Source organism: Suricata suricatta, chromosome 12 (assembly GCF_006229205.1).
Source record: "Suricata suricatta isolate VVHF042 chromosome 12, meerkat_22Aug2017_6uvM2_HiC, whole genome shotgun sequence".
Taxonomy (NCBI): Eukaryota; Metazoa; Chordata; class Mammalia; order Carnivora; family Herpestidae; genus Suricata; species Suricata suricatta.
Genome location: NC_043711.1, coordinates 76951751 through 76967901, shown reverse-complemented (window position 1 = coordinate 76967901; position 16151 = coordinate 76951751).

Below are 16151 nucleotides of genomic sequence, written 5' to 3'. Positions count from 1 at the left end.
ATTCCAAGATGGCCATGGATGAGACCTCTCTGGCTTTTGGGTCCAGAGTAGGGCTGGGAAGCCCCTTAACCAGCTGGGGTCTAGACACCTTCTGGTAGCCCCCACCATGATCTTGATCACAGGCTAATTGTGGCATGGACAGGGCTAGAATGTCTTAGTTTGGGCTCCCCAGAAAGAAGAGACAAAGGTTTGAGTGCAAGTAGTTCAATGTACTGTGGGGGAGTGGGAAAGTGAGACAGAAAAGAGAAGCAGCTCATACTGGGCACATTATGAGGCCAGTTCCAACTGTGGCCAGCTGGAACTTAGTCCTTCTGGAGAACGCTGGACTCAGAAAAGAGCATTTGCCCCAGAGTTAGCCTGTCTGAGGGGCAAGGAGCTGGGGTATTTATCTGTCAACTCCTGTGAGTTACAAATGGAGGTTTCTCCAAGGCATGCTAACTCCCTGGCACTTGGAGTCTGCTACTTGGCTTTCTGCTGCTCAGGAACAAAATCTCTCAGGTGTAGACATGAAGGAGGAAGAGAGCTGGGGCTTTCTGAAGTGGTAAGGCCCCAAGGAGATGAGTAAGATGTCTGAACACGCTATTGATAATTATCCTCTGTTTTTGAAGGATGGGGAAATGGAGAAGCAAAGTGACAGCCTAAGTCACAGGGAGCTTTGTAACAGTGGGGAAACTGGAGCTCAGAGCATGTGGGTCCAGCCCCTGCCATCATGGGTGTTCTGGACATCAAAGGCCCTGTTCTTCATGTCTTATAGGCTGATCTAGTTGCCCCACCTGCCTGCCTTCAGCATTCTCTACCCTGAATATTTCCCACTTCCTTAATTTACCCAGAGCCCAGAGCCATATCTAGGAAAAAGGGGAGTGGCAGGACATGTATCTATGGCAAGACTTGGCTTTCTTTCCAAGCGCCTATATGGGGCTTACAGAACCTAGGAGGAAGGTAAGCAGAAGACAGAGTAGGGTCAGGAGTTGGGAGGTGGCCAACTGGTCAAGCTGTGGGGGCAGGATGTACTGAGCAGAAGCAGAGACAGAATGGGATGGGGTTAGTGTGGAGGGCTCCCAAGGGGACTGTGAATTGGGCTGGGCAGGTCTGAACTCCCTGCCACTTGTCCCGATTACTTCAGACCTGGGATACTTTGCATATGTTCCAGGGAGCAGATGTCCCAAGCCTTGGCACTAAAAGTCTGTGTGTTCAGAATTAAGCATGAGCCAACCACTCAGTCATCTGTTCATTCAAAGATCATCTATGAGAGCTCAGTATACCCCAGTCATTGTGCCAACCACCTTGGGAGAAACATGGAGGAATCAGGTTATTAGCTGTTCTCAGAACCTATTGCATCTTGTTTGGTGGGGGGTGGTTAGATCAGTTTTCTTCCACCTGAACTCTCCATTCTTCATTGAGTCCTGAGTTGGATGGTGGAAGACAACACAGCCCTCAGGGAACCCCTAGTCTGAGAGGGAGACAAACTTTGAAATCCAAATGTGGAGTTGCTCCTTTCTCAGGGAAGCTTAGAAATAGTTTTCTTTCTGAAATCTTTGATACCAAAAGTGGGTTGAGGTGACTGGAATTTCCACCTGAGTGGCCCAGCAGAACCTCCATGAAATCCCATCCTGTTCCTAAACCTATATATCCTGTGACAGATTGTTAGCAGAGATGGCTGTACCCTCTTGCTCTTTTTGCTCCCTTTGCAATGTGGCTCTGCAGCTTCTTCCATCAAGAATCTATTCTTCATCCCTTGAATCTTGATTGGTATATTAGTCAGGGTTCTCTAGAGAAGCAGAACCAAAAGCATCTATCTATCTATCTATCTATCTATCTATCTATCTATCATCTAACTATATCTAGATAGAATTATCTAAAATTAGATAATTAATCTAAATTAACCACCTCAGTTGGCCTGTCACTTGCTTTGGGTCACAGAGTGTGGTGAAAGTGATAGTATATGAGTCCTGAATGTAGGCTTCAAGAAGCCTTCCTTAATTCCAGTCACTTTCTTGGAATTCTGCCCAGCCACCATGTGAACAATCTTGGGCTGGGCACTGGAGGATGAGCGACCAGATGGAACAGAGATGATTCATGGCAACTGATGTCAGGTCCTATCCAACTTGGCAAGTGACTTCATATATACAAGGGAGCCCAGCCAAGATAAAATTGCTGAGGAGAGCCTGGACCCATTTACTGACCACAGATTTGTGGGCTAAATAAATAGTTGTTTTGCCACTTAGTTTTTGGAGTAGTTTGTTATACAGCAAAAACTAGCTATTACACCCCAATTTCTGCAGTACCCTCTCAGCCTACCATCTTGGCTGGTGGAGAAGACACAGGCAAACAGAGGGCCTATTTCAGGTTATGATAAGGCTCTGTGGGTGTCTATATCCATTGGGGGCATGCATGTAGACACTCTTTCACTCTGATATTTAAATATAGCTCTGCCCAAGCACACTCTGGCCTGACAGGCTCCCACGATAATGTGCCAGAGCAGAAGGAGGGTTGGGAACTGGCACCTGGCAGCCAGGGAAGTGCATGCTGGGTGTCAAGGGAGACCAAGGACTCTCTGTGCTCTAGTCTCGGAGGAGCCTCAGGGATGCATCATAGCGTAGAGCACAAGAAAAGTCTTGAAAGCACAAATCTGGGCCAAGTTCTGCTTCTATTGCTCAACAAGCCTGTCCTGGGGCAAGTTGCCTCACCATGCAGAACCTCAGTTTCTCCAAGGGCAGACTTAGGGTTTGAGGGGCCCAAAGCTGGTATAAGTTGGGAGTCCTCTTTAAGCAGAAGAACACAAGACTAGGATCACAAAATTGCAGGAAGGAACCCAGGCAAGTGAGCTTAAACTTCATTAGTTTTGCAGTAAATCGATTCTGGCTTCCTCACTGATAAAATAGGACATTTAATAATAGTGATGGAACAGGATTGTTTTGAGGTTCAGAAGAATATACCATATATTCATAGTGGGTGGGATCTAGCTTTGTATGGAGGAAATGGTTCATGTGGCCACTGGTGGGTGGGTTACTGTGGAGAGAGATGGGGGTGAGGAGGAGTGGAGTGAGAGGGATGGTGTGGTGTCTATACTCCCACCTGGCCCATGGACTGCCCCTGTGGCTTGCAGAGAGGGGATAATGGCAGACATGGGAGCTGATTTCATGAGGGACGTCAGGAAATCCTGGGGCCTAAGTGAGGTTATAGCACGTTTTTGGACACAAAGTTGGGGCATATATTCTCTTCTCTGGCATAAGAGAGTAAAATGGAAATTCTTGAGCAAGTGATTTATTTAGGACATACTTTCAGAGAAGCATAAACAAGAGAGAGGGGAGCAGAACAGGGCAGGGGAAGATGCCCAGCAAGGATGGGGTCTTAGCTGGCATCTAGCCTCATCTTAATCCCAGAGGGAGCTCCAAGGTGTGAACACACCAGAGAGTTGTCCCCCCTTGAGGTAAGCAGGGCAGGCTTTTATCCCCTAGTGTCTATCAGTTGCTGGGAGGAGGGTGGGGAATAAAACTTTCTAGAGTCACCCATCAGCCAAGAGCAATTCTTGGGAGAAGGGAGCAGCCTCATAGCAGCTGGTAGATGGGCACAGTGGCCAGGGAAAAGGGATCTGGTCAGGGCACCAACAGAATGTACCACAAGGGTCCTCCTCCCACATTTCTGCATGATATACAGACCTGGTATGGGGTTGGCAACTTGGGGAGTGCAAGATGAATGGTTAGAATTTAGGAGGGACCACAGTGCTGATCTTTAGGCTACTCTGGCAGGGGCAGTGGTGAGATGTTGCCCCCCAGTGGCTTCTAAGGACTTGGTTTTCTAGAAGGAGTCCTAGTGCTAAGTTCATCTGGAATGGCCTGGGGACTTCCAGAAATAAGTGGGGCAAGTTAAGGGGCACTGAGACACCCATGGTCTTCAGATGGAGGTAAAAGCCCAAGAGATGAGTATTTATCCTGTTAATGCAACCTCATTTGTGTCCATGGGGTAGCGAGGCCTGGAGGAGCTCTGGGCACATGAAGGAAAGGGCTTTGTCAACTCTAAAGTACAGGCTGATTTCCAAGGCCATGCATGTGATCAGACAGGAGGTAGTTTCCAACCCTGTGGAAGGACCAGAGATTCACTCCGATCCTGGCAATGGCCCATTGGCTGGTTCATAAAGCAGAGGAACTAGGGAGGAAGGTATAGCAGTTTGGTGCAACTGGGGTCCTGCACCTTGCTGTGTCCTATAATTGGAGGCAATGTTATTTCTCTTTGGTGAGATGGGTCTTAAAGGAAAGCAAGTGGACTGGCATGTGATATAGGCTGGAGCATAAAATGAGACAACCACTTTGGAAAATTGGCTGCTTTTTATGAAGTTAAACACATATATCATAGGACCTAGCAATTCTTCTCATAGGCATTTACCCAGGAGAAATGAAAACATACAATATTAGTTATCTGTTGCAATGTATTAAATATGCCTAAAGGTAGCACTTTAATTTTTTTATTAAAATTTTTTTAAATGTTTATTTATTTGAAAGACAGAGAAAGAGAGAGAGCAGGGGAGGAGCAGAGAGAGAGGGAGACACAGAATCTGAAGGAGGCTCCAGTTTCTGAGCTGTCAGCACAGAGCCTGATGCGGGGCTCAAACTCATAAACCATGAGATCAGGACCAGAGCTGAAGTCAGATTCTCAACTGACTGAGCCACCAAGGTGCCCCTCCCTAAACTTAGCAGTTTAATAGAAGAAAACCACTTCTTATCTTCACAGCTTCTGTGGGTCAGTAGTCCAGGAGCAGCTCAGCTGGGTGGTTCTGGCTGGAGGTCTTTCATAAAGTGATAATTTGGTGGCCGCCACCAGGAAGGTTGTATGGAGCTGGAAGATCTGTTCTTAAGATGGGTCACTCAGACACCTGGTAAGTTAGTGCTGTTAGTGATAGGCATTATCACTTCTTTTCCACATGGGACTCCCTATAGGGCTGCTTGAGTGTCCTTATGACATGGCAGCTAGCTCCTCCCGGAACAAGAGGTCCAGAAAATGAGGCAGAAACTACAATGCCTTTTATGACCTAGCTTTGGAAGACACATACTTCCATTTCTGTATATCCTACCAGCGACTTGGCAGCTCTATCCAGTGTTGGAGGGTTCTGCATGATGTCATGAATAGTAGGAAGGGAGGGTCATTGGGGGCCATTTTGGAGGCTGGTGACCTCAGGGGTTAATGCAGCCATGCCTCCTCTGTTCTGCCCAGAGCAACACATGCAAACCTTTGGTATCTTGAGATTCTAGTGTATGGAGTCTTGAGTACCCCTGGGGATATCTGTGTAGGGACTTCGTTTCCAGTAGAGCTGTAACAGCAGTAGCGTCAGCACAAGACTGCAGTGCTCAGCAAGAGCGCAGAAGGGCCATGGTCTGGCTGGAGGGTATGGGTTCTTGAGTGAAAATGGCCTTGCTCCGGAAGTGAGCCATGGTGTGCAGTGTGGTGCCATGTGGGTTAATTAGGCCCAATGGCAGGGGGGACCAGAGAAGTCACTTGGTCTCCATTTTTATATACCCTGAGACAAGAATCCAGGACACCCAAGGCAGCCCCAGCTGGTATGTCAAGTTCAAGCAAAGCGCATATAGAAGTACTTTGATGAAGAGGGATCTCCAAACCCAAGGGCTTGTTCTTCTCATCCTAGAGTCTCCTTGGCAGGGCAGAGGGTGTGTGACGGGTCTCTCTGTGCCATGAAACCCAGGCATAGTACCAGTCTCCAGATTGTGGTCCCATGATACCTCTCCTGTTTTCCAGAACAGGAAGCAGGATTCACCCTCCATTTGTGAAGGACCTTTATTACCTGGGCATGATCTTTATGAATAGGTCACTTCAACTGAGTTGCAGTGAGTTCTGATTGCTGGGCTCCTCCCTAGGAGTTGAGTCCTCAGCTGAGTGTATAGGTTCTTAAACACCAATCCTTTTCCTCCTAGCCCAGCAGCTCAGTTCCCTGTCTGGAAGCTGGGAGTGGAATGAAGTTGTGCCCCTCCCCATCATATAGGCTATGTTAGAGGATGGAGGTAGGAAGCAAGAAATAGCCTCCAGTCCTAGAGGGCAGCATATTTTTTTCATTGGATTTTTGGGTCTCCAATGGTGGATTTTGAATGAATACAGAAACTTAGGGACCCCCTTAAACAAGAAGACTTCTTTTTCATTACCAAAGCCCACATTATTTAGGAGTGTGGGGAAAGAAATGAGAGCGTGGGACAGAGAGGCAGTGCTCCTTTAAAGAGGAACCCAGGGTTTGCAGAGCAGTGCAAATTAACATGCAAATGGTCTGCTAAAGGAGACTTGGGACCCAGGGCAGTGGACTTGGATGAACCAAAGTGTTCTCATGCCAGTGTGCCCAGCCCTGAATCATGGTTCTCTGCTGGATGTGAGAAGAGGTGCTACAGCTCCAGAATTTCTATAAAGGAAGCGCTGGGGTGGGGGTTGCAATCTGGCTGGGAAGGCAGGAGGCTGTGGAGAGTCACTGAACTGACGCAGGAGCTATATAATTTTTAATGATTGTACATTTATTACAGGGTAGCTTTGATTTTCAGTTTCCTATCTTTAATCTGTTAATGTGACAGCCAGAATCAATGTCACTTTAATAACTCCCCTACCCAATTATTGGGCTACCTCTTTCCAACTTGACAGTCTATTTTGGAAATTTGTAAACTACTCCTCCCTTCATGTTCCTTTCCCACCTGAATTCAGCTGGAATGGAATTTGGCGTTCTTTTCATGTACTTGCCTGTTCGAAGTTTATTTCAATGACCAATGCAGACCCCTTTCTGGAGCTCTGAACTCAAGTAGCACAGTTTCCTAAATGACTCTCCCTGGATATCTCCCAGGGACCTCACGCTGAGTGGATCTGAGATAGGACTCTTAGTCCTCCAAAATCCAGTTCTTTGGAGTATTCCACACTCCACTCCATGTCCCATTAAGATGGGAGCCCCATCCAACTAGTGTACAAGCCAGAGGCTGAGGTCAGCCTGGATATTTCCCTCACTCTCCTGCCTCTCTGCTCTCCCACCCCTGCCCCATGCAATCTATCTATAAGTCCTAAGTCCTCTTCTGTTTCATTGGCTCTTACTATTCCTTTACTATTTGAATGGCTCTTAACTGGTCTCCTGCCACCAGCTCATACCATTCCATCCCCAACTCCTCCAATCTTCGCTCAGATGTCAGGGTTATTCATGTCCCCTCTGTGATGCTGTAATCCGTGTAATACTCAGAAAGCTGCTGCCCTTCTCTGAGCCTTAGCTCCCCATTGGTCAAAGGAGAAGTTGCCAAGGCTTGCCAAGGACCAGCACAAATCAGTTTCGGGGGTGTCATGGCTCTGAGAGGCTGGCTGCTTTCTGGACAGAGAGTAACCCCATGGTGAGGGGAAGGAACTCTAGGGTTTAGGAACTACAGTGCAAGCAGTCCTTGGAGCCTTCACTTTTCAGGTCTTTACAGCCTGCCTGCCACTTTCTGCCACCAAGATGAAAGAAGTGTAAGACACAACTGAAATTCACATGTCTATTCTGGTTCCTCTTCCCCTCTCCCACATACCAAAAATATGTGCTTGTTTCTCTCCCATTCCAGAACTTCAAAGCCAACACAGTCTAACCCAGGCTGTCATCACTGTGAACTATTATATACTGATTTAAAAAAACCCTTCATTTTGAAACTGTTATAAATTCACAGAGAGTTGCAAAGATAGTACAAAAAGGTCTCATGTACCCTGTACCCCTCATCTGGCTTCCCCCAATGGTTACGTCTTACCTAACTATAGTGCAGTACCAAAACTGGAAAATTGGCATTGATACAATGTATGTATAGTTCTGTTATTTTGTTACTTGTATAGATGTGTGTAACCATCACTCATATCAAGATACAGAGCTGTTTCATTACCACAAAGGTCCTCACTCCAGTCCTCTGTAGTCACATTTGCTCCTCTCCTTACTGTCCCTAATCCCTGGCAATCACTAATGTGTCCTCTGTCTCCATATTTTTGTCATTTTTGAAAAATGTTACACAAGGAGGAGCATATAGTGTATGAGCTTTTCTTTTCCCCTCCCCCTCCCCCCATGTCCCAGAGAATCATCCAGGGCGTTGCATATATCAATTGTTTCCATTTTTGCCTAGTAATGCATGGTGTGAATATACTTGTTTGTTTAACTATTCATTTGTAAGACATTTTGATTGTTTCCTGTTTTTGCTACTATATTTAAAGCTGCAGTGAACAATTCTTGACAGGCTTTTGTATGGACATAACTCTTTATTTCTCTGGGACAAATGTCTGGGAGTACAATTGCTGGGTTGTATGGTAAGTGTATGCTTTGTTTTTAAAAGAAATTGCCAAGTTATTTTCTTTTTCTGTTTTTATTTTGAGAGAGACAGAGAGAGTGTGAGTGGGAGAGGGGCTGAGAGAGAGGGAGACAGAGAATTCTATGCAGTCAGTGTACAGAGCCATGGGGCTCAAATTCCCAACTGAGCCACCCAGTCATCCCTTGTCTAAAAAAATGTTTATTTACTTTGGGGAGGGGGAGGAGCAGAGAGAGAGAGAGAGAGAAAAAGAGAGAGAGAGAGAGAGAGAGAGAGAGAGAGAGAGAGAGAGAGTCAGACAGAGAGAGAGAGGGAGAGAGAGAATCCCAAGCAGGCTCTCTGCTGTCAATGCAGAGCCCAGTGTGGGGCTTAATCCCATGAATCATGAGATCATGACCTGGGCCAAAATCAAGAGTCAAACATATGACAGCACCACCCAGCGCGCCTTCAGGTCTTTTCCTATTTTTTAATTGATTTTTTTGTTTTTGTTTTTGCTCTTGAGTTGCATTAGTTCTTTATATATTTTGGGTATTAACCGCTTATCAGATATACTGTTTGCAAATATTTTCTCTGATTTGACAGGTTTCATTTCCATGCTCTTGACTGTTTCCTTTACGGTGCACTTTTTAGTTTTATGTGGTCCCACTTGTTTACTTTTGCCTTTGTTGCCTGTGCTTTTGGTGACATACCCCTAACCCCCGGCTTTCCAGATGCCCTGCTCTCTAATGCCGTTTTTGTGTGTTCAGGACAGGTTCCAAGAGCATCGGGTCATGGAATGATTTCCCTTAGGTTCCCTCGATCTGGCGTAACCCTCATTCTGTTGCCTCTTCCATTCTGCATGTTCTTTGCCAGTCTGTAGATTCTATCATGGGGCTTTCCACCAGACCCCTGTTGGTGTGTTGTTTTCCCAATACATTCTCCAAGCGCATGAGATAGAAAAAATATATAGTTGATTTTTGTATATTGATCTTGTATGCTACAACCTTGCTGAAATTATTAGTTCCAGAAGTTTTTGCTTGTTTGTTTGTTTGTTTGTTTGTTTTATAAATCCCTTGGGATTTTCTAGGTAGGCAAGCATGTAATTTGCAGAGGATTTTTCTTTCTTTCTTTCCAACCTGCATGTGTTATATTTATTTCCTTGCCTTGCCTCTTTGTGTGGGTTGGATCTTTGAGTACTATGTTGAATGGCACTGGTGAGAGCAGATATCCTTGTTTTATTCCTCTTAGTGGAAAAGCATTCACTCTTTCACCATTAAAGATGATGTTGTAGTTTTCTGTAGAGATGTTTATCAAGTTGGGGACATTTCTCTCTATTTCCAATTTTCTGAGAGGTTTTTTTTTTTTTAATCATGAACAGATGTTGGGTTTTGTCAAATGCCTTCTACATCCATGATAAGACTTTCCTTCTTGTTAATATGGTGGATTACACCATACCAAACCAAGCCCCAAATGATCATGACATACCTACATATGTCTTTTAAAAGATATTGTTGTATTCTACTTGTTAATATTTGGTTAAGGACAATAGCATCTATATTTATGAAGGGTATTGGTCTATAGTTTTCTTTTTGGTCTTATCTTTGCCTGTTTTTGATATCAGAGTAATACTGGATCCATAAAAGGAATTGGGAAGTGTTCCTTCCACTTCCAGTTTCTGGAAGAGATGGTCTATAACTATAACTGATGTTAATTCTTCTTCATACACTGGATAAAATTCTCCAGTGAAATTGTCTGGGTCTGGATATTACTTTCTTGGGAATTTTAAAATTATGAATCCAATGTCCTTACTAGGTTAAAGTTCTGCTTAAATTATCTGTTTGTATGGGTGGGGGATTGTGGTAGTTTATGGTTTTCAAGGACTTTGCCCATTTCATCACAGTTGTCAAATTTATGTGTGTAGAATTCATGGTGTTTCTTATTGTCCTTTTAATGTCGGTAGAGTCTGTAATGAAAGCACTTGTTTCTTTCCTAATACGGGTAATTCGTGTTTTCCCTCTTCCTTCTTTTGTCTATTTAGCTAGAGGTTTATCCATCTTATCAATCTTTTCAAGGAAACAACTTTCTGCCTTATTGTTTTTGTCTACCATTTTCTTATTTTCAGATTTAGCGATATCTGCTCTTTGTTATTTCTTTCTTTCTGCTGGATTTATTTCTCTTCTTTTTAAAGAATTTTTTTTCTGTTTTTAATTTATTTTTGAGAGACTAGGTTATTACACATAGGCTTGCATTTTTGGTGCTGAAACCTGGTTGGTTAGGGGTCTGCCTACTGGGGCAAAGATTTCTTAGAGGGCATCTCACCCCTTCCAACTTGAGGAACCCTCATGGGGTCAGTGGAGCAGCCACTGGCCTGGGATATTTTGTTTGTTTGTTTGTTTGTTTGTTTTGAGAGATAGAGTATGAGTGGGGGAGGGGCAGAGAGAGAGGGCGTGAGAATCCCAAGCAGGCTCTGTGCTCTCAGCACAGAGCCCGATGAGAGGCTTGAACTCACGAACTGTGAGATCACGACCTGAGCTGAAACCAAGAGTCGGCCGCTACACTGAGTCACCCAGGTGCTCCTGGCTGGGATTTTTTTAAAGCACCATCTCATCTGGTCAAAGCCTGGTTTGCTTTCCCAGAGGAGTTGAGGTGGGGGTTGGCAAGGCTGTGGGGCTCACCACTGCCCCCTGGTGGCCAGCCTCGGTCCCCTCCAGCTCTCTGACTTGGTGTCCTAGTCTCAGGCCCCAACTGCACATCCCAAGGACGGGTCCCAGGAGTTCTCAGGTGAAGAAATAGGAATAAAGGCTCAGCAGCTCTCCTGCTCTGCCCTCCTTTCTGCTGCATCTTCATCCAGGAAGACCACAGGGGAATCCGGCTTGAGCATCCATGAAGAGACTGCTCCCCAGCCCTCGCTGCTTCCAAGGCCACTTTTGTATGATTAGGACAGATTCCAAGAGTATCAAGTTATGGAATGACCTCCCCTCAGCTCCCCAAGAGTCCGGCCTGACCCTCACTCTTTTGCCTCCTCTTCTCTGCATGTTCTTTGCCAGACTGCAGATACTGTCAATGAGGGAGTCCCAGAGGACCCCTGTTTCTGCAGGTGCCTGCCTGGAGCTGCAGGCACAGGGCCTTGTGAGAGTCAGATGAGCACACCCTTTGAACAGGCAGGGGGCCGGTGAAAGTCCTCCATTGCTGCCCCCTCTCTCCCCAAGGCTGGTGCCCCTCAGCAAGCCTTCCCCAGAATAGCCCTTTGGACATCCTCTCCCAGTGGCTATAGACATTGCCAGCCACACCCACCAGCAGCTGTAGTAGACAGAGAGGCCACAGGCCTCCATATTCTGGATCACTGATGGATTTATCCCCCAGCATGCTCTGACATTGTTTGGCAGAAAGCCCAGGATGAGCAGCTTCCACAGTGGGGGCAGCCAGGGTGGGTGTGGGTGGGGCCTTTCTATGCCCAGAAGGACAGTCATCCCAGATAACTAGGCTGAAGTGTACGGTCTTCATGAATTCAGGCCTGTCTACTTTATCTACAGCCTCTCCTTAGTGCCCAGGAAAGAAGACATGGAACAGGTTCTCCCTAGGTCTTGGGAAGAGTCTTCACTTCCTCCTCTCTTTCCTCCCATTGGAATAGTTCATGATAGAAAGAGAAAATTATGTCTCCACCAGGCCTAGGTGCCTCTTGTCTGCCAAGGGATGATGTAAAGCGAAGATGTGAAAATCATGTCAGTTGATGGGGTTTCACTCAATAAGTTGTCCTTTCTACTGTGTTCTGGGGACTCTTTGCTCACAGGAGGAAAAAAGAGGCCCCAGGTCAGTTCCCAGCTCCCCATCTCCACCAGCTGCCTGGGGGTTTTTGAGTTTGGTGGGATAAGGTGGTTTCTGGGGACCCACACAGGCTGAGTCTTACACAGAGCCTGGCACTCCCCGAGGGCCCATTATAGAGCACTGGGTGGAGAGGAGCAGAGGGCAGCCTGTCAAAGACGTTATGGGAGGATTAGTGTGTCACAGAAGCTCTAGAAGGGCACAGGCGAGGCCTTGAGAGTGGGAACAAGGAGCATGGAATCCCCCAGCTGCTTTGTGCTGGGGGCTTGTGTCTCTTGAATGGGGTTTTAAGGGTTTGAGTCTCTTCTTAGATTGAGAACTCAGTCTCAGAGAGCATTTTGTGACTGGTCCTTACCTAGTCAAAGACTCAAGCAAAGCAAATCTCAAAGCCAGCAACGGGGACTGATAGTGGGGGTAGGGATTCTGGGATAAAAGCAGACTTCTGAGGCATAGGAAGCCCAGGAGCTGGCCTGAGCTGCAGCTGGGATGCCCTAGATAGAGCATTAAAAAAACAGAGCAAGTTCAAGTATACTGAAGCCAGACTTGGAACCAAGAAGTCCAAACTTGTGGGTAGTGGAGATCGCCACCAAGTCCAGGTGACCAGGAATACTTGAAAGGCCAGAGGGTGGTGGGCTTGAGTCAGGATGGATCTCTATCTTTATCTGTATTTCTTTCTATCTCTATCTCATCTATCTCTCTACCTTCCTATCTATCTATCTATCTATCTATCTATCTATCTAATCAGTTAGCTCTTGCTGCATAACAAACCATCCCAAAACTTAGTGGCTTAAAGCATTAACTATTTATTATTTCTCATGTCTATAGGTTGGCTGGGCTCAGCTAATCTTGGCTGGGCACCCTCATGCTTTTGCGAGCATTTGCTGGGTTGGCTGGGAGCTGGCTGGTATGGCATGGCCTTCCAGCAGACCAGTACAGGCTTGTTCACATAATAATTGCAGGAGTTCAGGAAAACAAGTGAAAACATACAAGTCCTCATGAAGTTGTGATTTGAAACTGATACACTGTCACTTCTACCACATCCTTTTGGCCACACAAGTCTCAAGGCTAAGCCTTGCCTGAGTGTTTAGAAATAGGCTCTGCCCCTTGATGGGAGGCACTAGAAAGTGACATTGATGGGAGGGGAGGGAAACAGGTCCATTTTTGCGATCAATCTCCACACCACCCATTTACAAAAGACAGAAACCGGAGTGTCATCATGATACCCCCTTTCTACTTCTCCGACATCCACTACATCACCAACTCAGTGTGATTTCACCTCTAAAGTTCCATCGAACTTCTCCCTCTGGCACTACCCATGCCCGAGGAGCCCTAAGTGTCTGTCTAACTGGTTTACTACTCACATTTCTTCAGAGTGCAAGGCAGATCAAATCAAGATCATATCAAGTTTCCTTGCCCAACCCTTCAAAGACCCTGCATCAGTCAGGCCACAGTTGCAAGCAGCAGAAACAGGCTATGACTAGAGCAGAAGAGAAATCTACTTAAAGGTGCTGATTAGCTCACAGGACCCCTGGACAGCTGGACCCAGAGATCACATAGGCACAAGGAATGGTGGGTGGATAGCCAGCCAGCACCACCATCAAAACCACACTGCTGGAGCATCTGGGGGTGAAGGTGGGACACTGTGGCCACCACTCCCCCTCACCTCTGGACATTGCTGGGGTACTCCACAGTTCCCCCTTCCTTGCATCACTTGCTATAGACTTGAAGGCCTGGGTGGAAATGTCTGATTGGCTAAGCCCCTAGTTTTGGAAATGGGAGTGAAAAAAAATCTCATTTAAAGTTCTGTGCTGGTTTGATCAGTGGGGATTGCCTGGCACAGGCAGGAGGTTCAAATGCTGGACATTCATGTTCTCAAACTTTATGGTGCTTAGTGGTCCCCCAAACCACCAGTAGCTGGGCAGGTATCTTAACTGGTATGTGGTGTTCCTGCTTTTAATAATCGGTTTTTTTTTTTAGTTAAAAGTCACAAACCCCTTTTAGTTTAAGTGATCAAGTGGTGAGAATGGGACCTTTGTTTTTTGCAACGCCATAAAGAGGAAAAAGTTAGCCTGGTCCTCTGGAGAAAAAAAAATAGGTCAAAAGCTAAAAGTATGACCTAATCCCTCTGTAGTCAGGCAAGAAATAGGAGACAGGCAAATGTTGTGCAAGAGATTCCCCCAGGCTCGGCCAGGAGGAGCCGGCTAGAGGATCCAGTGGAGGAGGCTGGGCCTCAGCACCCATTAGACTCTCCCGGACTTTGTCAAGCTGCTATGAAAACTCTCCCAGGGTCTGGGTCCGCAGGATAGGCTCCCCTGTTCCAACCGTGGAAAGAGAGAGAGAGGCTGGAAGGGGACAGGAGTAAATTGGATAGGGGACTTAAGTAGCCACTTGTTGGTGCCTCCCCCCAGGTCCCTTTACAGGCTACTACGCCACACGCAGCTGCAGTGCTTGTTGCCAGCTGCTGGGTCACCACGGCCTTCTTCCAGGGATTAGTAGGCTCTGTGTCCCCACCCCTGCAGCGTGCAGCCAATGGCTGACTGCGACGTAAAAGCCCCGCCCCCTGCCTCCAGGTGAGTCCTGTGGCTGAGGCTTCACTGCCGCTGAAAACACACTCAGCCTAGCAGTGGCGGTGACAGAGGCCCTTCCCACCGTGGACAGGAGGATGGGGAGGGGCAGTTAACGTACTCCTAAGTCCTCCCCTTCCCTCGGCCCCTGCCTACTCATCCCAGCCCAGAGTTGGCCTCCTCTCTGCTCCGTGTTCCACTTCGTCCTCCCAGGACTGGCAGCCAAAGAAAGGATGGCAGCATGCCCATTGGCTCTCTTTTGCCACCTCGTGGATTTGGTGAGAACTTTGGTGACTCCCGAATGGTTTTCCCCCACCAGCCTACTTGTATTTCCAGAAGTGGAACACTGGGACTGTGGAGAGCTGGGTACGGGTCAGGGTAAACACTTGTAGCTGTCAAAATTGAGGTTTTGGTGAGATTAATGGGGGATTGCATGGAACTTCGACTCAGAAAACATTGGGATTCATGAAGGCCAGGCATGAAAACCGGGGTGAAGGCGCTGGTTAATTCCGTGAGTGACTTCTGTGACCTGGAGCCACTTAACAGCTCTTTGGATCACAGATTCGTCTTCTGTCAAATGGGGAGAATCAAACCAGCTCCTGTCGGCTGAGGTCACCTGTGGGTTTAGTGGGATTACAGACTTGCGAGAGTTTTGCTGTCTCAAGCCACATGGATCTTGTTGCCTATGAATTTCCATCCTATGTCCATCTTAACTATGCAGCTTTGTGACTATTTTTTTAAATTACTTAAAAATTTTTAAATTCAAGTTAGTTAACATACAGTGTAGTCTTGGCTTTAGGAGTAGAGCCAAGAGGAGTAGTCTTACATTGGACACCCAGTGTTCATCCCAAAAAGTGCCTTCCTTCATGCTCATCAGCCATTTAACCCATTACCCCACCCACCTCCCCTCCAACCTCCCTCAGATTGTTCTCTGTAGTTAAGAGTCTCTTATGGTTTGCCTCCCTCTCTGTTTTACCTTATTTTTCCTCCCCTTCCCCTATGTTTCTCTGTTGAGTTTCTCAAATTTCACATATTAGTGAAATCATAAGATATCTATCTTTCTTTGACTTACTCTGCTTGGCATAATACACTCTAGGTCCATCCACATTGTTGCAAATGGCAAGATTTCGTCCTTTTTCATTTCTGGGTAGTATTCCATTATATATATATACATATATATATGTATATATATATATATATATATGTATGTATATATATATGCATCTTCTTCATTCATCAATGGATGGATATTTGGGCTCTTTCCATAATTTGACTATTGGTTTTTTTTATTTAAAATTTTTATTATTTTTTTTTACTTTATAAAGTTTCATATTTTTTAACATATGCAATTATTTTCCATCATTTACAATACAGTAGTTGCAATGACACTCCAAACAGAAAAGCAAAGTAAAAAATCAAAACACCAACTTCTGTTTCATGTAATTAGACTTATACAGAAATTAGAAGGTTAAGTAACAACTAGTTAATCACCTAATTTCAC